We start from the raw sequence: 23,311 nt of genomic DNA, 5'->3' as shown, positions 1-23,311 counted from the left end.
GCACAAACATTCAGTCTATAGCAGATGGAAGATGAAGACCAGCTTTCTAGGAAGTCCCCACACGCAGAAATTTATGGAGCTAAAAAACTGCCCTTCGACTCACGCCATTTCCTTGGCTGGCCTCTTCCCCCTGTGTTTCTCCGCAGGGAGCTTTGATTCATTGAGAAGGCTGGAACAGAGTGGGGAGAGCCATGAGGTGCAGAGAGTGGGAGCCTAGGGCGGCAGAGAGGGATGACCAGAGGGCCTGGGGGCAGGAGTGTCACCTATGGAGTGAATGGATCCTGGTGACAAGCTGCGTTGTTGGCTCTGACTAGGTGGGGCACGGCGGGACTGTGCGATGGAGAAGTGTAAACTGTTATTGTCTCCATTATACAGATGAAGGAACTGAGACTCGATCATGAGGGGGACTGCTAGGATTCAATTCTGGCCCTTGTCACTCTGAGGCTTGTGTCCTTCCTGCGCTACCAAGCTTTGTCTCTGCTTCTCAAGATGGTGATACAACTACTCATTCATAAAGCTCTGTGAGAGAGTGGTGGTTTTGAGTTGTAATTTCAATGAAAAGGGGGAAGAAGAAGTAGAAAGAAACAAGGTTTATTTTTATTTTTATTTTTTGAGACGGAGTCTCGCTCTGTCGCCCAGGCTGGAGTGCAGTGGCGCCATCTCGACTCACCGCAAGCTCCGCCTCCCGGGTTCACGCCATTCTCCTGCCTCAGCCTTCCCGAGTAGCTCCCGAGTAACCTCCCGCCACCTCGCCCGGCTAATTTTTTGTGTATTTAGTGGAGATGAGGTGTCACCGTGTTAGCCAGGATGGCCTCGATCTCCTGACCTCGTGATCCGCCCGCCTCAGCCTCCCGAAGTGCTGCGATTACAGGCGTGAGCCACCGCGCCCGGCCTACAAGGTTTATTTTTATGTTTTGGAATACTGTTTGAAAGAATCAAAAGGAAATAAGAGAATGAGGCAGGAAAGGTGGAACAAGAGCTAAACAACAAAGCCTGGAAAATAGACTATATTAATATCTTAGAAGGCTGATGGATTGAAGGAAAGATTCGGGTGAGGGGGACAACTGAAGCTATAATCATAGGTAAAGAGGAGGGTGTAATGGTCTTTGCCAAGCGCCACACACTGGAGTGTGTGGGGCGGGGTCTAGCACTTGTGTTCCCGACATAGAGGAGGACCTGGGCCTAGAGCCACTCAGTAAACTGGTGGCAGAGCCGGGTTAAACTTTGGTCTCCTTGCCCCACCTTCCAGGGCTGTTTTCTCTATTTTGTGCACTCGGAGAAGGGAGTTAAAAGATCAAAGATGTGGAAAGCACATGTGAAAAGTTAGAGGCCACCCACATAGTAAGAAACTTAGGGCCAGGTGCAGTGGCTCACACCTGTAATCCCAGCACTTTGGAGACCCAGGTGGGAGGATCACTTGAGCCCAGGAGTTCAAGACCAGCCCTGGCAACACAGTGAGACCTCATTCTACAAAAAATGAGAAATAAACAAGCCAGGTGTGGTGGTGTGAACCTGTAGTCTCAGCTACACAGGAGATTGAGGAGGGAGGATTGCTTGAACCCAGGCTGCAGTGAGCTATGATCATGCCACTGTATTCCAGCCTAGATGACAGTGAGACCCTGTCTCAAAACACAAACAAACAAACAACAACAACAAAAAAACAAATTTAGGCTTACCACTTGAGGTGGACTTGATACTCCTAAAAACTGAGGGTTAAAAAAGAGGTGCAGGTTGAGGTGCCAGGAACAAAGAATCCAAGACTGCAGCTTTGAGGCTTTCAAAGGAAGAGGGTCCATCATGACCAAGAAAAAATTTTCAGCACATGCTGTGCGGGTACCAGAACAAGGAGTGCTATAAAAAGCCTGAAGATGGTGACCTCCAGGGAATTTAGTCACCCCAGCAGGAAGGCAGCCATTCCAAAGATGTCCCAATGCAGTATATAACAGCCACAGGCAGTTAGTTCAATTAGCAAAGTGAGCACCCAGAAAGAATGGAAGGAGAGAGGGAAAACTGAAGAAATGTATAGAAAGACAAAAAGAAGATTTAACATTATGATTGTAGACAAGGTAGCAGAAGGAAATGTAATTTTTTTTAAAAGAAAGTGGTTAGATAAAACATCCAAATGGAAACACATCTTGTAAACCATGACAAAGTTCACAGCCTTTGAATACAAAATGTCACATTTTTATTTTAAACTTAAAAAATTAAAAATGCCGGATGTGGTGAAGCATGCTTATAGTCCCAGCTGCCCAGGAGGCTGAGATGGGAGGATCTCTTGAGCCCAGGAGTTGGAGGCTACAGTGAGCTATGGCACCACTGCACTCTAGCTTGGGTGACAGAGCAAGGCTGTCTCTAAATAAATAAATAAAAATAATTACATTCAAATAAAGTAAAAAGTCCAAGCACTACAAAAAGTTTTAAAAAGTCTTACTATCACTGCCACCATCCATACTCTTCCCATTATTAACACTTTATTTGTGACTGCAGAAAAATATGTTACGATTATATAGAAATTACTCATAATTTATCACATACATACACAGCACACACACACTTTTAGAAATACATACACATGGGTCGTACAGTACACATTCTGTGGCATGCTATGGCCTTGATTACATAGTCATATATCTCAGAGCTCAAACCACCTTTTCAAAATCTCTACGGAGTAGTGTGCTATATATATGGTATTACATAATTATTTTGTGAATTCACCATTGTTGGGCATTTAAGTTGTTTGAAGATTTTGTTGTTACAGCGATAGAAATGAACATACTTGGCATGTTTTTTTCTTCGGTAACCTAAGGTAAATGTTTGGCAGTGGAATCACTTGGTCAAGGGGTCTTCCTTCCTTCCTTCCTTCCTTCCTTCCTTCCTTCCTTCCTTCCTTCCTTCCTTCCTTCCTCCCTCCCTCCCTCCCTCCTTCCCTCCCTCCCTTTCTTCTTTCTTTCCCTTTCTTTCTTTCTCTCTCTTTCTTTCTCTCTCTCTCTTTCTTTCTTTCTTTCTTTTTTCTTTCTTTCTTTCTTTCTTTCTCTTTCTTTCTTTCTTTCTTTCTTTCTTTCTTTCTTTCTTTCTTTCTTTCTTTCTTTCTTTCTCTCTCTCTCTCTCTTTCTTTCTTTTCTTTTTTTGAGACAGAGTCCCACTCTGTCACCTAGGCTGGAATGCAGTGGTATGATCTCAGCTCACTGCAACCTCTGCCTCCCAGGTTCAAGTGATTCTCCTGCCTCAGCCTCCAGAGTAGCTGGGATTACAGGTGCCTGCCACCACATCCGGCTAATTTTTTTGTATTTTTAGTAGAGATAGGTTTCACCATGTTGGCCAGGTTGGTCTCGAACTCCTGACCTCAAGTGATCCACCTGCCTCAGCCTCCCAAAGTGCTGGGATTACAGGAGTGAGCCACTGTGCCTGGCCTAATTTTTTTTTTAATTGTGGCAAAACATACCTAAAAATTACTGTCTTAATCATTTTTTCAGTGTACAGGTGAGTGGTTTTAAGTACATTCATATTGTTGCGCAACCCTCACCACCAGCCATCTCCAGAACTCTTTTCCTCATCTTGGACTGAAACTCTATACCCAGTCAACATGAACTCCCCATTTTCCCCACTGCCCTCCCTGTCCCTCCTGCTAGCAAACACCATTCTATTTTCTATCTGTATGATTTTGACTACTCTGGATACCTTGTAAAAGTGGAATAATTTGTCTTTTTGTGACTGGCTTATTTCACTTAGCATAATGTTGTCAAGTTTCATTCATGTTACAGCATGTATCAGAAATTCCTTCCTTTTAAGGCTGAATAATATTATATTCACTGTATGGAGGTATGTATTTTAAATTTGCAGACAGATATTCTGAAATCGTCCTTCTAAAAGGTGATACCTTCACTCCCACCACAGCAAGTAGGTCCAGCCACACTTCCCCCAGCCTCACCAATCCTGCTTACTATCCAGCCTCTTCATGTTGCCAGTTTACTCCATGGAAGAGGAGTCTGGTTATTGTTTTCCTTTGCATGTATGAGTAAGGCTGGTCACCGTTTCACAGATTTATTGGCGACTTTTTCTTTTTTATTGTTCCACCTGTTGATATCTTTACCCACTGTTTTCTCTGTTTTTTCTTAGCACTTTGTATGCATTCCTAATAAATTAAGAAATTAGATCTTTTAATATCTTATGTTGCAAATATCTGCTCCCAGTGTATTTATCTTTTTACTTTGTACATAGATCTTTCTTCTTGCTGTTTACTTTTTATTTTATTTATGCATTTTTTTGAGATAAGGTCTCACTCTGTCACCCAGGCTGGAGTGCAGTGGCACGATCTCAGCTCACTACAGCCTCCACCTCCTGGGTTCAAGCAATTCTCTGCCTCAGCCTCCTGAGTAGCTGGGATTACAGGTGTGCGCCACCACCCACGGGTCATTTTTTTGTGTTTTTAGTAGAGACAGGGTTTTGCCATGTTGGCCAGGCTGGTATTGAACTCCTGACCTCAAATGATCTGCCTGCCTCAGCTTCCCAAACTGCTGGGATTACAGGTGTGAGCCACCGCGCCTGGCCTATTTTTTACTTTTTGTTATGGAAAAAATCTAAAATATAAAAATACATAAATCAAATATATTTAAAAAGTGGAGAAAAGAGTACTCTGCGTACCCATTACCAAGTTTAATCTCCACCACACCTCAAATTATTTTGAGGGCTAGGCATGGTGGCTCACACTTGTAATCCCAGCACTTGGGAGGCAGAGGTGGGTGGGTCACTTAAAGCCAGGAGTTGGAGACCAGCCTGGGCAATATAGTGAGACTCCATCTCTAAAAAATTAGCCAAGTGTGGTGGTGTGCACCTGTAGTCTCAGCTACTCGGGAGGCTGAAGAGGGAGGATCACTTGAGCCCAAGAGTTGGAGGTTAAGTGAGCTGTGATTGTACCACTGTACTCCAGCATGGGTGACAGAGTGAGACCTTATCTCAAAAAAATGCATAAATAAAATAAAAAGTAAACAGCAAGAAGAAAGATCTATGTACAAAGTAAAAAGATAAATACACTGGGAACAGATATTTGCAACATAAGATATTAAAAGATCTGTCTCTTAATAAAAAAGTATTTTGAAGCAGAGCCTAGACATCATCATTTCATCCATAAGTATTTTCAGTGTGTATCTCTAAAGACAAAATTCTTTTAAAACATAACTATAAAACTATAATCATATGTATATTGTTTTTAAATATAAAACTTCATTTCTAAGCAAACTTACCAATCATTTTCTATATAGTTTCTGGGTTTTGTGCCGTGTTTACAAAGTCTTCATAACAATATTATAAATAAACTCACCCATGTTTTCTTCTAGCATTTATTTTACTCAAAAACCTTTCATTAAATTCAAAATTATTGTCCAGTGCATGCAAAGTTCTTAAGCCCTGGAGAGAGCCAGAGACACGGGGTAATCAGAGCCAAGAGAGTTAATTTCCCTGCCCCTTTTCTCACCTGTAAAACATCTACTGCCATGAAACACCTTTTCAGGCCCTGTCCTCCTGTTCCCTCTGTAGACAACCTTCCCGACCTCGCCATGTGGGTCAGAGCCTCCTATGGACTCTTTCGCCTCTGGCTTCCTTTTTTTTAAAAAAAAAAAAAAAAAAAGAGTGTTATTAAAATACAATTCACATATAAAATGTACCCTTTTAAAGTATGCAATTCAGTGATTTCAGTATATTCACAGTTGTGCAATCTTTACCATTATCTAATTTTACATTTTTTTCATCACCCACAAAAGAAATCTTCTACCCATTAAGTGATCACTCCCCATTTTCATGTCCCCCCAGTCCCTGGCAACCACTAATCTACTTTGTCTCTATGGATTCCCAAGACATTCATAGAAATAGAATCACAATCTGTGGCCTTTTGTGTCTGACTTTTTTATTGCTAGTACTTTTAGAGTTTCATTTTAACATTTTACATCATACCCTTGCTGGAATTTACTTTAATGAAGGAAGAGGAGTTATACAGCTTGACTCTTTTTTCTCCCACATAGTCCTGTCATAGTCTCAACACTGGTTTCTGAATAATTCATCTTTCCTCTCATGGATTAGAAATGTCACCATTACCATCTACTAAATTCTCATTTTAGTTTATTTCTGGATTTCCTATTTTATTCTGTTATCTATCTAAATCTTTGCTAGAATCAAACTAGGTTTTTTTTTTTAACTTATTTACTTATTTTAGTGATGGAGTCTTACTATATTGCTCAGGCTGGATTTAAGCCATCCTCCTGCCTCAGCCTCCCAAGTAGCTGGGACTACAGGTGCGTGCCACCCTACCCAGCTTAAATGTTTTAATTCTTGTAACTTCAAAATGCATTTAAATATTTAATCTAACTGCCTCCCCTCCCCTAATATCTTTCTGTTGAGATTTTCTTCCTGGCTACTCTTTCTTGTTTATTTCTACAGATGAACCCAATATTTTCTTGTAAAATGTTGAAAATACATTTTTAAAAATTTTTATTGGGACCACATTGAGTTGACAGATTAAATTCAGCCAGAATTAATACCCCTTAATAGAGATTTTATATTTTCTTTACATGGTCCTGCCTATTTCCTGTTAAGTTTATTTTCAGACAAATTGATGATAGTGTTGCTATTTAAATGAGATCTTTTCTTTCATTGTATTTTCTAACTAACCATTTTGTACAGTAATTATGCAAAAAGTAACTAACTACTTAACTACAATTCTCTTATAATTTCTGTTAGCTTTTCTGGCAAAATAAACCACCCAATACTTAGTGTCTTAAAATAAGAAACGTTATTTCTCAACTCTGTGGGTCAACTGGCAGTTCTTCTGGTCTGGGCCTACTCGGTTTATTTCTGCAGAAAACTGGCATTTTCATTGGCCTTGATAGATGGGAGTGGCTTCACTCAGATGTCTGGTAGTTGGTTCTGTGTCAGGAGCAACAGGGATGAAGCGGCTACGTGCTTCTCATCATGCCATGGGCTTACCTAGGCTTATTCACAGAGCAGTGGTCACAGTCTCTTAAAATGGTAAAAGAGGGCAAGTTCCAACACACGAATATTTTTCAAGCTTCTGCTTGCATCATGTTTGCTAATGTCCCATTGTTCTAAAGAAAGTCACACGGTTGAGCTCATAGTGTGAAGAAATATACTTCATTTCTGAGAAGAGCTGCAAAAGATTGTAGCTGTTTTTGCAATCTCCCCCAGATTCCTAACATTTCTTTTTGGCCTATTTTCGTCAGGTTTCTAGTAATTATTTGATACCATTTAAATAATAAATCCTCCTTACCTTAAGAGGTAATTTTAACTCTTAAATTATTTTCTTACTTAATCGTACTGCTTACGATTTCCAAAACATTATGAAAGTATAATATCTTACTTTAAAAGGTTACTGATGGCCGGGCGCGGTGGCTCAAGCCTGTAATCCCAGCACTTTGGGAGGCCGAGACAGGCGGATCACGAGGTCAGGAGATCGAGACCATCCTGGCTAACACGGTGAAAACCCATCTCTACTAAAATATACAAAAAACTAGCCGGGCGAGGTGGCGGGTGTCTGTGGTCCCAGCTACTCGGGAGGCTGAGGCAGGAGAACAGCATAAACCCGGGAGGCAGAGCTTGCAGTGAGCTGAGATCTGGCCACTGCACTCCAGCCTGGGCGACAGAGTGAGACTCCGTCTCAAAAAAAAAAAAAAAAAGGTTACTGATGGGCCTGTAATTCCAGGACTTTTGGAGGCTGAGGGAGGAGGATCACTGGAGGCCAGGAATTTGAGACCAGCCTGGGCGACATAGAGAGACTACCCACTATTTCTACAAAAAAATTTAAAAATTAGCTGAGCGTGGTGGTGTGCGACTGTGGTCGCAGCAACTTGAGAGGCTGAGGTGGGAGGATCACTCAAGCCCAATAGGTCGGGGCTGCAGTGAGCCAAGATCATGCCTCTGCACTCCAGCTTGGGTGACAGAGCGAGACGCTGTCTCAAAAAAAGAAAGAAAGAAAAAGTGACTGATGGTTACCTAATAGGTCGTGGGATTATAGGGCTTCCTTTTTATTGTTTCGCTTCTTGCTAGTCTCTACTTTTTCTACAATGAATATGTGTTGCTTATATAATAAAATCGTTCATTTGTTGGCACACCATCACTTTGGGATGGCTCAGAGAGTCCCAGTTCACCCCAAAGTGTAAGCCACAGTAATCATCCTGCTTGTAGCCAGAATCTCTGTTCTACAATTTGGAATTGGAGTGTCCTTATAATCTAAAAATTTTGTAGTTGTTAACATATTAGCACTTTTGATTTTATGATATATTCTTACATGTCTTTTAAGCACACACTTCTGGCCAGGAGTGGTGGCTCATGCCTGTAATCCTAGCACTTTGGGAGGCCAAAGCAAGTGGATCAGTTGAGGTCAGGAGTTCGAGACCAGCCTGGCCAACAGGGTGAGACCCTGTCTCTATTAAAAATACAAATATTAGCCAGGCATGGGGCCGGGCACCTGTAGTCCCAGCTACTTGGGAGGCTGAGACGGGCCAATTGCTTGAACCCAGGAGGTGTAGGTTGCAGTGAGCCGAGATCATGCCATTGGACTCCAGCCCAGGTAACAGAGCAAGACTTTGTCTCAAAAAACAAAACAAAACAAAATAAAACACATACTTCCTCAAAGTGCTATATGGTACATGTTAATTTTTTTAATTAAAAATTTTTATTTAAAAAATATACATTTGTGTAGCGTGAGAACAAAAAAAGAAAAAGCATAATATGTTCTTTCTTACTTTAATGGAGATTAAAGTATGATGCTGAATTTTTATAATGCAAAAATAATCTAGCTTTTTCTAAGATACTAAGACTCTGGTTTTTGTTTTGATTTTGGTTTGTTTGTTAAATCAGGAATGAATGTTCAATTTTGCTAAATGGCATTTCAGTATCTAGTGTGATTATTATACTTTTTCCTTTGATCTGTTAATATAGTAGTACATTGGTACAATTCCTTTTTTTTCTTGGTGGGGGAGTCTCACTCCGTCACCCAGGTTGGGGTGCAGTGGTTTGATCTCGGCTCACTACAACCTCTGCCTCCCAGGTTCAAGCAATTCTCCTGCCTCAGCCTCCCAAGTAGCTGGGATCACAGGTGCCTGCCACCATGCCTGGCTAATTTTTGTATTTTTAATAGTGATGGGGTTTCACCAGATTGGCCAGGCTGGTCTCAAACTCCTGACCTCAGGTGATCCACCCGCCATGGCCTCCCAAAGTGCTGGGATTACAGGCATGAGCCATCATACCCAGCTGGTACAATTCCTAATATTGGACCATGCCTGCATTTCTGGAACCTCACTTCATATAAATGAAGTTACACAATATTTATTCTTATGGACTCACAACATGGTTTTCTCGCCCCCATGTTCTGTTTTCAGTATTTTGCAGCAGAGTGCCCAACATAGAACATAATTGCAAATAGCCCACTGTGCAAAAGAGGTGCTAGCACCTAGGCACAAATGGGAGACACGATTCTTTTGCTTTAAATAAATACTTAAACACAACTCAGGACCTACAAGCATCAGGACTCCAGGTCTGAGTAGTGGAGCTGACTCCTGCTTGGGCCCACAATGATGTCATGATTCCCCCCTTCTTCTCAGTGATCAATACGTGGCATCAAGTGCCAATGGTGAAACGTGATCACAATGGGCTCCTTTTCTAGAGCCTTCCACAACCCTCTACAGAACGAACTGGCCAGGATAAAGACGATTAGAATTTTTCGGGCAGTAGTCTGTAACAGTTAAGTATTTTAAGCCTGTCCATGGCAAAAACCTGTCTCTACAAAAAACACAAAAATTAGCCAGGCTGGTGGCACCTGCCTATAATCCTGGCTACTCGGGAGGCTGAGGTGGGAGGATCATTTGAGCCTGGGAGAAGAAAGAAAGAGAGAAAGAAAGAGAGAGAAAGTATTCTTCATGAGTCTCTCGGTTCTTTTACTGGGGAGACAGATGCATTTAGGTGATTTTCTTCAGCTCATCCTGCAGGACCAGCAGGTCCCTGTTTCTGAGGACCACATGCCCTTGAAGAAAGCTTTGCCCCTTTCCTCTCTGAAGACGGTCCTCCAACAATTGAGGGTGCCTGTGTACTGGAAGTCAGCTTCTTTGTGCCCGGACTGCATCTGCATCCCATCCACTAGGCAGGCAGATCATTTGAGGCCAGGATTTCGAAACCAGCCTGGTCAACATGGTGAAACCCTGTCTCTACTAAAAATACAAAAATCAGCCGGGAATGGTCACATGTGCCTATAATCCCAGCTATTCAGGAGGTTGAGGCAGGAGAATCGCCTGCACCCCAGATGGAGGTTGCAGTGAGTCGAGATAGCACCACTGCATTCCAGCCTGGGTGATAAAGCAAGACTCCATCTCAAAAAAAAAAAAAAAAAATAGAGTGTTACGTGTCGCTGTTGTTACTCTTTGCTCAACATACTTTTTTATTTTTGGAGCATACCACTCTTTGTTTATTCATTCTTAAGTTGACAGACTTTAAGCCAGTTTCTAGTTTGAGATAATTAAAAATAGAGCTGCTCTGAACATTCATGTATATGTCTCTTAGAGAACATGTGTACCTATTTCTGTTGGGTATATTCCTATGAATGGGGTTGTTGAATTGTAAGTTATATGTAACTTCAACTTTGAAAAATATGATAAAAATTTTTTCCAAAGTGTTGTACCACTGGTATAAAAATAGGTAGATAGACCAGTGGAACAGAATAAATAGCCCAGAAATAAAGCCAAATACTACAGCCAATGTATCATCTACAAAGCAAACAAAAACTTAAAGTGGGGAAAGGACACCCTATTCAACAAATGGTGCTGGGATAATTGGCAAGCCACATGCAGAAGAATGAAACTGGATCCTCATCTCTCACCTCATACAAAAATCAACTCAAGATGGATCAGAGACTTAAATCTAAGACCTGAAAGCATAAACATTCTAGAAGATAACATCGGAGAAACCCTTCTAGACATTGGCTTAGGAAAAGACTTCATGACCAAGAACCCAAAAGCAAATGCAATAAAAACAAAGATAAATAGATGGGACTTAATTAAACTAAAAAGCTTCTGCACAGCAAAAGAAATAATCAGCAGACTAAACAGACAACTCACAGAGTGGGAGAAAATCTTCACAATCTATACATCCAACAAAGGACTAATATCCAGAATCTACAATGAACTCAAACAAATTAGCAAGAACAAAATAAGCAATTCTATCAAAAAATGGGTTAAGGACATGAATAGACAATTCTGAAAAGAAGATACACACACGGCCAACACGCATATGGAAAAATGCTCAACATCACTAACGATCAGGGCAACGCAAATCCAAACCACAATGCGATACCACCTTACTCCTGCAAGAATGGCCGTAATCAGAAATTTAAAAATAATAGATGTTGGTGTGGATGTGGTGAAAAGGGAACACTTTCACACTGTTGGTGGGAATGTAAACTAGCACAACCACTGTGGAAAACGGTGTGTAGACTCCTTAAAGAACTAAAAATAGATCTACCATTTGATCCAGCAACCCCACTACTAGGTATCTACCCAGAGGAAAAGAAGTCATTATACAAAAAAGATACTTGCACATGCATGTTTATAGCAGCACAATGTGCAATTGCAAAAAATTGGAACCAGCCCAAATGCCCATCAATCAACAAGTGTAGGATATATACATATATCCCATGGAATACTACTCAGCCATAAAAAGGAACAAAATAATAGCATTTGCAGTAACCTGGATGGAATTGGAAACTGTTACTCTAAGTAACTCAGGAATGGAAAACCAAACATCACATGTTCTCACTCATAAGTGGGAGCTAAGCTATGAGGATGCAAAGACATAAGAATGATACAATGGACTTTGGGGATTTGGGGGAAAGGTTGGGAGGAGAGTGAGGGATAAAAGGCTACACATCGGGTACAGTGCACAGTGTACACTGCTCAGGCAATGGGTGCACCAAAATCTTAGAAATCACCACTAAAGAACTTATGTATGTAACCAAACACCACTTGTTCCCTAAAAACCTATTGAAATAAAACAATAAATTTTTTAAAATTGTAAAACAAAAAGTGTTGTACCAATCCACACTCCTCTAGCAGCACGCAAGAGTATCTGTTGTGCATTTCCTCACCAGCATGTGGTAGTATTGGTCTTTTTAATTTTACTCGCTATGTTGGGCATGTAATTCTGTCCGGGGTTTTGGTTTTATTTTCAATTTCTTATTATTAGTATCCTAATATTAAGAATTTTTTCATATGTCTATGGTCTATTATATATCCTTTTTCCCCCATTTTTCCTTTGGTTGATTGTCTTTTCTTACTGGTTTGTAGAATTTCTTTATGTATTTCATATGTGGACTCTTTGTAGGCTACAGATAGTGCAAATATCTTTTCCATTTTCTGTATCTTTTAATGAATAGAAGTTCTTAATATTAGTGTTAAATTTAAATGTCAAATTAATTTCAGACTTATCAATCTTTTTATGATTAGCTCTTTTTGTACCCTATTTAAGAAGTCTCTCCTTACCTTTAATGACATTTTAATTTTAATATACTTAAACATACTGATCTTTTATGATTAGTGTTTATTAATTAGTCTTTCCTCCCTTAAAGTCCTGAAGCTCTTCTCCTATATTGTCTTCTAGAAGCTTTATTGTGTCGCCTTTCACATTTAAGTCTATGATACATCTATAGTGAATATTCATGCATGGCATGAGGTAGGGGTCAGGTTTTCTCTTCCTCATAATTATCCAGTTGTTCCAGAACCATCTATTCAAAAGACTCTCTTTAGCACTTCACAGTGCCTCCTTTGTCATAAACAAAATATCCTTATAAGCATGAATCTCTTTCTGATATTTCTGTTCTATTTCATTGGTCAATTTGTCTATCCTCATGTCAAAATTATTTACAATACATCCAAATATATAGTAAAGAAACCTCCTATCTTGTTCTTCAAGGTTGTCTTGATTATTCTTGGCCCTTTGCACTTCCATCTCATCAAGTTTCAAAGAAAAAATTTGGTTAGATTTTAATTGGCTACCAAACTTAAAAAAAAAAAAAAAAACCTCTGCTATATCTTCTGAATAATAATTTGAATATTATTTCTTTGTCTCTTAGGTCACTCGTCAGCAAAAATACATAGTGTGTCTGCTTTAGGTAAAGTAACTGACCAGGTTCAAAGATGCTTTGATATGAACCAAATCACTGACCCTCGCAAAACATGTTGCTTTAAGAAATTGCCTTCGTATGAGAGAAATCCCTATAGAAGCATCTTAAGTTCCTTAAATTTTTTCCTCTCAATAAACCCAATAGTAATTGTATCCTCCTGACAGTCTTCAGAGGGCAACGGAAATGACTTTAGAGTTAGAAATTAAAATGAGGAAAGGATACAAATTATTTACAGGATAAGACTTTATGTGCAAAATGCATCTATAAAGTTTACTTCCTGGAAGTCTGACCTGTTCGCTTAGCCTCTCTATTCTTCCTCCATTTCCTCTTTCCATTCCCACCTTTCTTCTTAGTGCCAATATTTTCCTCAAACAAAGGCTTTTCTCATTAACTGCCGGCATTGCTTTGCCTCCAGCCCTCTGCGTCTGTGTTCTCTTTGGTCATTGTTTTCTATCAGCAGAAGCACAGAGACTCTGTCTTCTAAGTATTCAAGGCATTCCTGACTTCTCAAGATGATCTTCACAAGTCACTGAATGTAACATCAAGAACTTTTGCACATTTCAGAGTACATACACCGGAAGCCGCGTCCCAGGAATGCACATGGCAACCTCGCTAGGTAACTCATAACTCTGAAACCCATTTCAGAAAAACTGCCTGGAGTTCAAGGGAAGAGCTGGAATTATAGTTCAAAGCTTTGGGGTGGTCTGTTATGCAATTAACCAATTCACTTTGTTATTAATAGTATCACGAATCATGCTGCAAGCCAGGTGTGCTTGTAAGGGAAGCGCCAAGCACTGCTTCAACCATTTAATTATTTATGACATTTTCCCCCTTTTTAACTAAAGCATGCCTGCTGTATAAATTTTGACAAACAATAGATAATTTAAACACCAGCCATAATCTTACCACATAGATGGTATCAGTTATTATGGTGACATTCACTTCCAGGCTTTTTTTTTTCTTTTTTTGAGACAGAATTTTGCTCTTGTTGCCCAGGCTAGAGTACAATGGCGTGAACTTGGCTCACCGCAACCTCCGCCTCCCAGGTTCAAGCAATTCTCCTGCCTCGGCCTCCTGAGTAGCTGAGATTACAGGCATGTGCTACCACGCCTGGCTAATTTTGTATTTTTTTTTTTTTTTTTTTTTGAGACGGAGTCTTGCTCTGTCGCCCAGGCTGGAGTGCAGTGGCCGGATCTCAGCTCACTGCAAGCTCCGCCTCCCGGGTTCACGCCATTCTCCTGCCTCAGCCTCCCGAGTAGCTGGGACTACAGGCGCCCGCCACCTCGCCCGGCTAGTTTTTTTTTTTTTGTATTTTTTAGTAGAGACGGGGTTTCACCGTGTTAGCCAGGATGGTCATGATCTCCTGACCTCGTGATCCGCCCGTCTCGGCCTCCCAAAGTGCTGGGATTACAGGCTTGAGCCACCGCGCCCGGCCTAATTTTGTATTTTTAGTAGAGATGGGGTTTCACCATATTGGCCAGGCTGGTCTCGAACTCCTGACCTCATGATCTGCCCACCTCGGCTTCCCAAAGTGCTGGGATTACAGGCATGAGCCACCATGCCCGGCCCACTTCCAGGCTTTTTAAATGCATTGCTGATATTATATGTAATTTTACTTTCTGCTTAAATTTATATTAAAAGTAGATTTCCGTGTCTGTAATTTTTTATATCATTAAATGGCTGTAAAATATCCCTTTGAATCATAAAGAAATGAAGTTTTCCTTTTATTGTAACTTGTTTCCAATTTCATCACAATTATAAGTAACATTGATATGGTAATCCTTATGCATGACTCTTTGTCTGTATTTCAGATTTTTTTCATAGGCAAAATATGTATCAGATAAAGGTCTTGCATCCAGAATATATAAATAACTCTTACAAATCAATTATAAGAAGACAAATGAGTCAATTTTTCAATGGGTAAAAAAAAAAAAGCGAACAGATAATTTACCAAAGAAGATATACTTAAGGCAAATAACCCCGTGAAAATATACTCCACATTAGTCACCTGAGAAATACAAAGTAAAAGGACAATGAGGTAATACTACAAATACTACAGACTAACATTTTTTAACTGACAATACAAAGTGTTGGCAATGACATGGAGCAACTGGAATTCTCATACATTGCTGGTGGAAATGAAAATGGTACAACCTCTTTGGAAAAAAGTTTATCCAGTGTTTTATAAAGTTAAACTACACTTACTATACAACCCGGCAACTCTCCTCCTAGAAATAAAATAAAATTCTACTCCACAGAGAAATGAAAATACATCCACACAAAAACCCATATGTGAATATTCAGAGCACTTAATTAATAATAGCCCAAACTGGCCAGGCACAGTTGCTCACACCTGTAATCTCAGCACTTTGGGAAGCCAGGGTGGGCAGATCACTTGAGATCAGGAGTTTGGGACCAGCCTGGTCAACATGGTGAAACTCCGTCTCTATTAAAAATACAAAATTAGTCAGGCATAGTAACGCACGCCTGTAATCCCAGCTACTTGGGAGGCTGAGGCAGGAGAACCATTTGAACCCAGGAGGCAGAGGTTGCAGTGAGCCAAGAAACAACCCAAATGTCCATCTACTGGTGAAAGGATAAACAAACAATTGTGATGTGTCTATTTAATGCAATATTTCTCAGCAGTAAAAATGAATAAGCTACTGATACATGTAATTGCATAGATAAATCTCAAAAGCAGTGTGCTAAGAAGCCAGGCATCAAAGACTACCTACTGTATAAATCCATTCATATGGCATTTTAGAAAAGGCAAAACTATAGTGATATTTGTAGTTTCCTGGGCTTGGGAGTGGAGGTAAGAACTTTTTGGAATGAAGGAAATGTTCTACACCTTGATTGTGGTGGTGGTTATATGACTATATAGATTTGTCAAAATGAATTAAACTGAACACTTAAAATGAATGAGTTTGTAGTATGTAAACTGTACCTCAATAAAGCCAATTAAGAAAATAAGAAAAGGTTCTGCTATATAGTTTTTTGGGTTGTGTTTGTTTGTATGGGCAGCTGACCTAAAGTGGAACCTGAAAACAGATTGGGGAATTCAGACAGAGAAATAGGACTTGAAGGGTGTAGGGGACGGTGTCAGGACAATGATTTCTGGTTTTGGAAGTGTTAAGGAGGTTGAGTTAATGAGGGCACAGAGAGAGAAAAGAGACATAGAGAAATGTGGGGCATGGGGGGATCTCTACTGCAGCAAAAAGGAAAAAGGAGAGCAAGAAATTGAGAAAACACTTAGTTTTTATACCTAGGATTTTTGTATGTGCTGTCTATTTTGTCTCAATTTATTTTTATTTTTTTATCTTCATTCTCTTGGTCGCTGCTTTTCCTGGGGGGTTTTAGACACCATGTGTAACTATTGTGTGCTTCCAAAGTCTTCCACTGAACAGACCACACACATACCTACAGACACACCACACACAGCTCAATCTTCCCCAATGCCCCCCACCACACACACACAAACACACACCCCTCACACTAAAATAAAACAACCAAAAGAGAAAAATGGGGGGCGGAAGCAAACCAAGAGACAAGAAGGTAAAATCTGGCCCCTGCCCTAAAGCGCATTAGTTGGGAGAGTTCACTCTTGATCCTTTACATTCTGTGGGGAGCAGTAGAAAATTACCGGGTTATTCGCCCCAAGTCTAAGCAGCTGAATAGGAAAATAGCTTTAATAGCCCTATTAGGACCTGGGCAAAGGACTTTTCCTTTGGGTTTGTTGTGAATGATTAAAGGTTAACGGTGGCATTTTTCTTTCAGCCTAGGGGAGGCAACCATCTCAGTAATGATGCTAATTGGATCCAACTGGGGAACTCCAGAAAGTCTCAGTAACAAATTTGCAATGGTTCTTGGCCTTTTAATATGGATTCACAAAAGATAATGAGGCTATCCTGTCATTTCTACTCTATGGATAAGGAAAGTGACATTCAGACAGACCATGGGATCTACCCACTCCCTTATAAAGAACCGGATGACCAACGTTAGCGACAGGACCTCCCGTTTGGCATTTTGTTTTCAGATGTGCCTAGAAGAAGGAGACAACATCTGCTTGGACTGTTGAAGCCTGGGTTCTGCTTGAGTTGTCAAGATATCACCTAAATCCTATCCACATTTTGTGCACCAGGTTTGTGGGCGCCTACCACCATTCATTCATTGCAGTGGCTCAGAGAGGATGAAAAGAGGACTCTTTGTGGCCAATGAAGATCCCCGACAGAGCTCAGCTGACCAGAGTGGACTGGCTTCTACCCTAAATACACATCAGGAGATTTCCCACTCTGCCCTTGCTCCACTTTGTACAACACCACATAGCCCGAGAGTGGCAGAGCTGCCGTGGGAACCCAAATGCCGTCTGACTACAAAGCCTTACTCTCAACCACCACTCTGCTGCCTCCTATTGTTTCCTGAAATCTTCAGTATAGTCATTATTATGAAGTAAAAAAAGAAAATGTAAAGGAAGGAAGGAAGGTAGAGGGAGCCCTTCTATCTCCATTATTTGTTTCCATGAAGAACTTCCGCTCCATTTTCAGGGGAGTGCTATCGGTGTAACACACTTTCTGGCCCTCTCTCTCCCATTCCTATCACTCATTCTCCCCAAGGAAGACGCGATATGTGGATGCCAAGATTGGAAGAAACCACTCGTACGTTCGATGGTGTGTTGGTAAACGTTTAGCAGCTGGCTTTGGGGCAAAGAGAAAGCCCTGAATTGTAGCATGTGTCAATCTCCATGGTGTAAAAACATTTCTACCATAGCTGCTTCCAAGTATGTAAATTGTACACCTCAATAAAGCCAATTTAAAAAGTAAAGTCAACCAGTTTGTAGAACTCTTGAGACTTTAACATTCATTCCAGCAAGCTGTTACCTGCTGGATCCAGCAACACACAACCTGTAACATGGTGAGCTGGGTTTCAGCTCTCCACTCTTCACAGACTCCAGCATTCTCTCCCCTTTGCAGGGTTTCTCATCCATCCTTCCATTGCTTCTGCTGCTGCCCTGAAGGCATCACCGCTCTCCCCTCTCCTCCCGGGGCGCCTAACTCTCTTAACAGTTTAGGACTTTGAGGAGTTTTGCCTTTCACAAAAACAAAGAAAGAAAGGGGGGAAAAGGTTGTGTCTCAGCAGCTTTTGCTGTCTACCCTGCAGCACAAATTCCACCTGATGGAGGAACATCAGACCCTGCTGTGAAGAGGAGAAAGGGAAATTCAAATATGAAACGAGCTCTACTCTCCCTTACTCTGTCCTTCACAAAAGAATGGGGCAGAACATTCTTTAGTCTATACCTCTGTCCCACATGAGTTGCCAAAGACCGCAGTGCCTGGTGGGTGACATCTCTCCAGGCTTTTGAAGACATCTGAGCCTGGATTTTTTAGCACATTCCTGATCTCCCTACTGGGAGGCTCTTCTCCTTCAAGGTCTACCTTCTGACAAGCTCTAGCTCTTTCCCACCTCCGGTGCCTGGGTGGGCTGGGGGGTGGGGTCAGGGTGGAGATGTGAGCGCATGGTGATTGGCAGCCGCACTAGAACCCCATGAAGTGGAGAAGTGACCTTCTCCAAAGGAGGGGAGCCTACAGTTTCCGAAAGGGAGGAAGAATGCGGTGAGGACCAAATGCATCCATGCAGGATTTCAGATATAAACTACTCTGTAGAATACAAGCACCTACTCCCGGCAACCGACGCCGGAGGAAGTGTAAGAGTATAAGAGACTGAGGCTTTGGCGAAGGCACATGACCGAAACCTCACATAACACTCCACCTGCCCCAGACCAGCCAGCCTGCTGTCCACAGTGTGCCCATCAGTGTATCAAACCTCAGCGCTTTATTTCCTGGGATCCCGGCCGGGCTCCCATTAACCTCCTGTGTTTTCCCCACAGCTCCTATACATGGGAGAGGGCCTGCGTTGGGCCAGATCCCAGAGCTGGGACCTAACTTGTGATGGGATGCCCTGGGAGGCAAGCATGCTTCAGCATGTAACCGATCAATGGCCAGACACCCAGGTCCGGAGGTGTCTGAGTCAGTCAGCAGGACGTTGGGCAGGTGTAGGTTCAGAACCTCTGCAGTTTTTCCCTTGGCTTTCCCGGGGCTTGTCCACAGCGCTCCCTGCTGCCCATTCTTGGTTAACCTTGTGTCTTGTGAATCCCTCATCAGATCTGTTCATGAAGCCTAATGCAAGGTCCTCCCTCCAGGGTGACACAGTGAAGTCAAGTAACAGATGTGGAGATGCTTTGGAGAGCTTGAAACAGAAGACTACATAATGGCAATGGGCCAATATCATAAAGCCAAGATTGAAGAAGACAGGACTAAATGCCTCCCTCATCTGCAAAAGTTGCCTTATCTTTCAGTATCATCCTGTTTCAGTGGACAGAAATCAATCCATCATATATTTGAGCCCTGCTCTTATAATCAGTTAAATTTTGCCTAAAATAAGGCCCTGCCTCAAGCAGATAATGGTTTATTTTTATTTTATTTTATTTTATTTTATTTTATTTGAGATGGAGTTTCACTCTGTCACCCAGGCTGGAGTGCAGTGGCACCATCTCCTCTCACTGCAACCTCCGCCTCCTGGGTTCAAGTGATTCTCACCTCAGCCTCCCAAGTAGCTGGGATCACAGGCACACACCACCATGCCTGGCTAATTTTTGTGTTTTTAGTAGAGATAGGGTTTCACCATGTTGGTCAGGCTAGTCTGGAACTCCTGGCCTCAAGTGATCCTCCCACCTTGGCCTCCCAAAGTGCTGGGATTATAGGCATGAGCCATCACGCCTGGCCAAATCATGGTTTAGAAAAGGGAGATGGTCAAATATGATTGTTATGACTGCCATAGTACCTACTATGTGCCAGATACTTTGCCTAGGTTTTCAACCCTCACAACACATCCCTAAAACATTGTACAGATGCAAACGCAGAGGCACTAAGAGGCTTAAAACATCCCCAAAGTCACATAGTTACTATAAAGCCAGTAACTGGCTCTATGTCTATCTGACTCCAAAATCTGTTTTGTCCCCTTCTGTGCCTATGCGCAGAGGGCAGTGGGAACGTGAATGGAGGTGGAGGGAGGGGTAAGAAGGAGACATCAGTGGTCTACCCTCTTTATGTGATAACAGACTCCCTCTTTTATCTGACAGCTGCTCTCTGACAAGAGGAATACCCATTCTTTCTTCCTAGGTCAAGAAAGAGGGTCCAAGGCATGGTCAATAACAACGCTGTCCCTCAGTCATGGGCCAAGTGCTGGGCACATGTCACCAGTCAGGTTACTGTTAGCCTTTCCCATAATTTTAATAACCTGAGCCTGGGAGAAAGAAGCCTCCCTCTCTCCTGGGGTTATCAAACTGTATGTAAGTCTAGAGTTGCCTGTGAGTACAGTCTCCCCTAGCGAGAAAGGATGAGACCAACTCATAATAAGAAGCCAAAATACGTGTACATATGAGTGTGTGTGTGTGTGTGTGTGTGTGTGAGAGAGAGAGAGAGAGAGAGAGAGCGAGAGAGCTGACAGCATTGTTTGAGTGTCTGGATGTAGCCATTCCTGTGGTGGCTCCGTCTAGTCCTTACTTATATGAGTTAATACATCCTCTTTTAACTGAAGCTTGTTTGTGTTGGGTTTCTGTCCCTTAAAGTCAAGAGTCCTGAGAAATACAATATTGGTCAAAAAAAGTATTCATAGAACAGGTGAAGCAGGAAAAAAGGGATTCACCAGAAAGATAAGAAGAGAGGCAGAGGGTGAATGTAGCAGCAGCTACACTCGAGGAACTGCGAGCAGCTCAGGCTGACTTGAGCCGAGATGTGTGGAGTGGGCTAGAGAGACGGGCGAGAGCCACGTCAGGGAAGGCCTTATTTGTCAGGCTAAAACATTTAGTCTTTATGTGAGGGCAACAGGGAGCTCCCAAAGGGTTTCAAGCAGTGGTGTGACATGCTCAAGCTCGTTTTGAGAAGGTCACTCGGGAGAACGGGTCTGAGAGACGGCACAACAGGAGGGCAGCGGAATAGTTACGAGGCTGCTCCAGGAATCCAGGTGAAGAGCTCAGGATGGAAAATGACTCAACTTTTTTGACTTGGTCATTAGCCACAGGGGAGGGCAAGAACCAAAAGAGTTGTGTTTTGTTCATGTGGAGTTTGAAGTAAGTATCATACATTTAAATGGAATTGTCCAGTAGGTTTACCAAAAGAGATGACAGAGTTGGAGATTGTTAAGTTTTTCTGAGTCATCAATTCAACTGTTTGTTGCCTGCCTACTACTGGCCAAGCAGTGTGTGGAGGAGAACACCGTCCAGCCTCTGCTCCCCGGCATCACACTGTGTCAAGACAAAACATGATAACCAGAGAAACCAATCAAGAAACGAGGGAAGTGCAGGGGAGACAGTAAAGCAGCGTCATGTGGCAGAGGGGCCGGGGTGTGGGATCCATCCCTTCAGTGGTCCTGGAAGGAGGAGCTGACGCCCTGAGGATGCAGGAGGTGGCTAAAGATGAATACTCTCCAATTCATGCCCACTGAATAGGAACATGCCCATTTGAAAGCATCCATATGCATTTTGTTTGGCTTCTTGGTTTTCTTTGCCGGGCTACGTCTTCAAAGCTGGCATCGAGGTGGCAGGAGGCTTCTGTGCAGAAAACTGAGGCTGGTGCTGGAACACTCCCACCATGGCCCCTTTGTTCTCATCCAGTGCCTTTCATCCCACGCTCCCAAAGCCCATCCTGGCGCCCACCCTTTAATTGTTAGGCCTGGCTCATCGACACAAGCAGGTGGCATTTGATCATTATTCCTGCATCATAAATGAGGGTAACAAAGGCCTCTCTCTCCAGGGTATCAGCCAATATTATTTTGTAAGTTCAAGGGATCTGACTTTGAGTTGAAGCAGAAAGGCCTGATGTCCCATCCTTTTCATTTCTGGAATTACCCGTCGCTGCATCTTTCTGTTACCGCCATTTCCTCTTTAACACCACGTGTCTAACTGGAAACTTTGTTTTTCTTCGTTTCATCTTCTTTGGAATATGTTGTTCCCTGTGACCCCTCCACACAAAGCCTTGCCTCCGCAGCAGGTGCCCTGAGCCCTCCTGATGCCTGGGACTGTACCTTATCCAGTTTGCTTGTCTCAGGCACGGACTAAACTAGAATGTGCCTGGATCCCTATGGGTCTTGGCCTTCTACCAGATGACAGGCAAACTAAGAGATGTACACAACTTATGCACTCCCTTCCCTCTACAATGTTTCAGCAGGGGTCCTCTAAGTAAGAAAGCTAGAATTAAAAGGAATAGTTTTAATGGTGAAACCCTGGCTAGGGAGATGCTTGATGCCCCAAGGCTGTGTGTCTAGCTAGGTCAGGCATAGCTCAGTGCGTTCTACACTTCATAGCAGATGTTTGGTTTGGAAAGTCCCTGGCTACTTGGCTTCTAGAGCCCTCTCTCACCATGGGACTTCTCTGTGGGAGGACAGAACTCATCAATCACATTATCCAAATGTCAAGTTCCTGCTGTGTAACCCCAGGAGAACCTTGCTTCCTGTCTGCATAACAGAAGTGAGGACCCCAGATTTGCTAGATAAAAGCTTGAGCTGGTGTGGAAAGGTACCCCCAGCTGGTCAGAGTTCCCGCAGAAGGCTGCCACTGGGAGACGGATTGCAGTATAAATGGCACCCCCATCTTCTGGATGTCTGTCGTTTCACCCTTCCTTCTTTACCCGACCATCTCCTAAGAGATTCTTCGGGGGATGTAATGCACCAGCCAGGAACTAAATTATATTCAACTTTCTCAAGTAGATACTATTTCAGCTACATTTGGGAAATGCTTAGCCAGAATTTGAGGTCACTGGAAGAGGTCATAGAATCACTCGGGTTCAGACTTGTGGAATTACTTACACTTTCCAGAAACTGTCATGCCTTCCTTGGCTCCAGGGCTTTATACCTGCTGCTGCTTGTGGCTTGGGGTTTCCTTGTCTCCCACCAACCCTATCCACGGCACACACATGCATACACAAACATGCACACACGTATACATATGCATGCATACACACACACATGCACACATGCATACACACACATGCACACACATACATGCATACACACATGCATGCACACACACATACATACACTCACGCATACACATACACACATACATGCATGCACAAACATGCACAC

At 42.3% G+C, this 23,311-nt stretch overlaps 1 long non-coding RNA gene across 1 annotated transcript in view; it reads left to right on the top strand.

The window, feature by feature from the left end:
* Positions 1-17,995, top strand: part of LOC114671945 (uncharacterized) — a 28,964-nt gene extending 10,969 nt beyond the window's left edge. Inside the window, exon 2 of the long non-coding RNA XR_003722131.2 lies at positions 16,952-17,995. This is a non-coding gene — a long non-coding RNA (uncharacterized LOC114671945). The remainder of the gene's footprint in view (positions 1-16,951) is intronic.
* Positions 17,996-23,311: the final 5,316 nt, after the last annotated feature.

Source organism: Macaca mulatta, chromosome 13, assembly GCF_049350105.2.
Source record: "Macaca mulatta isolate MMU2019108-1 chromosome 13, T2T-MMU8v2.0, whole genome shotgun sequence".
In the NCBI taxonomy this organism is placed as follows: domain Eukaryota; kingdom Metazoa; phylum Chordata; class Mammalia; order Primates; family Cercopithecidae; genus Macaca; species Macaca mulatta.
This window is presented reverse-complemented; position numbering and strand designations above follow the sequence as displayed.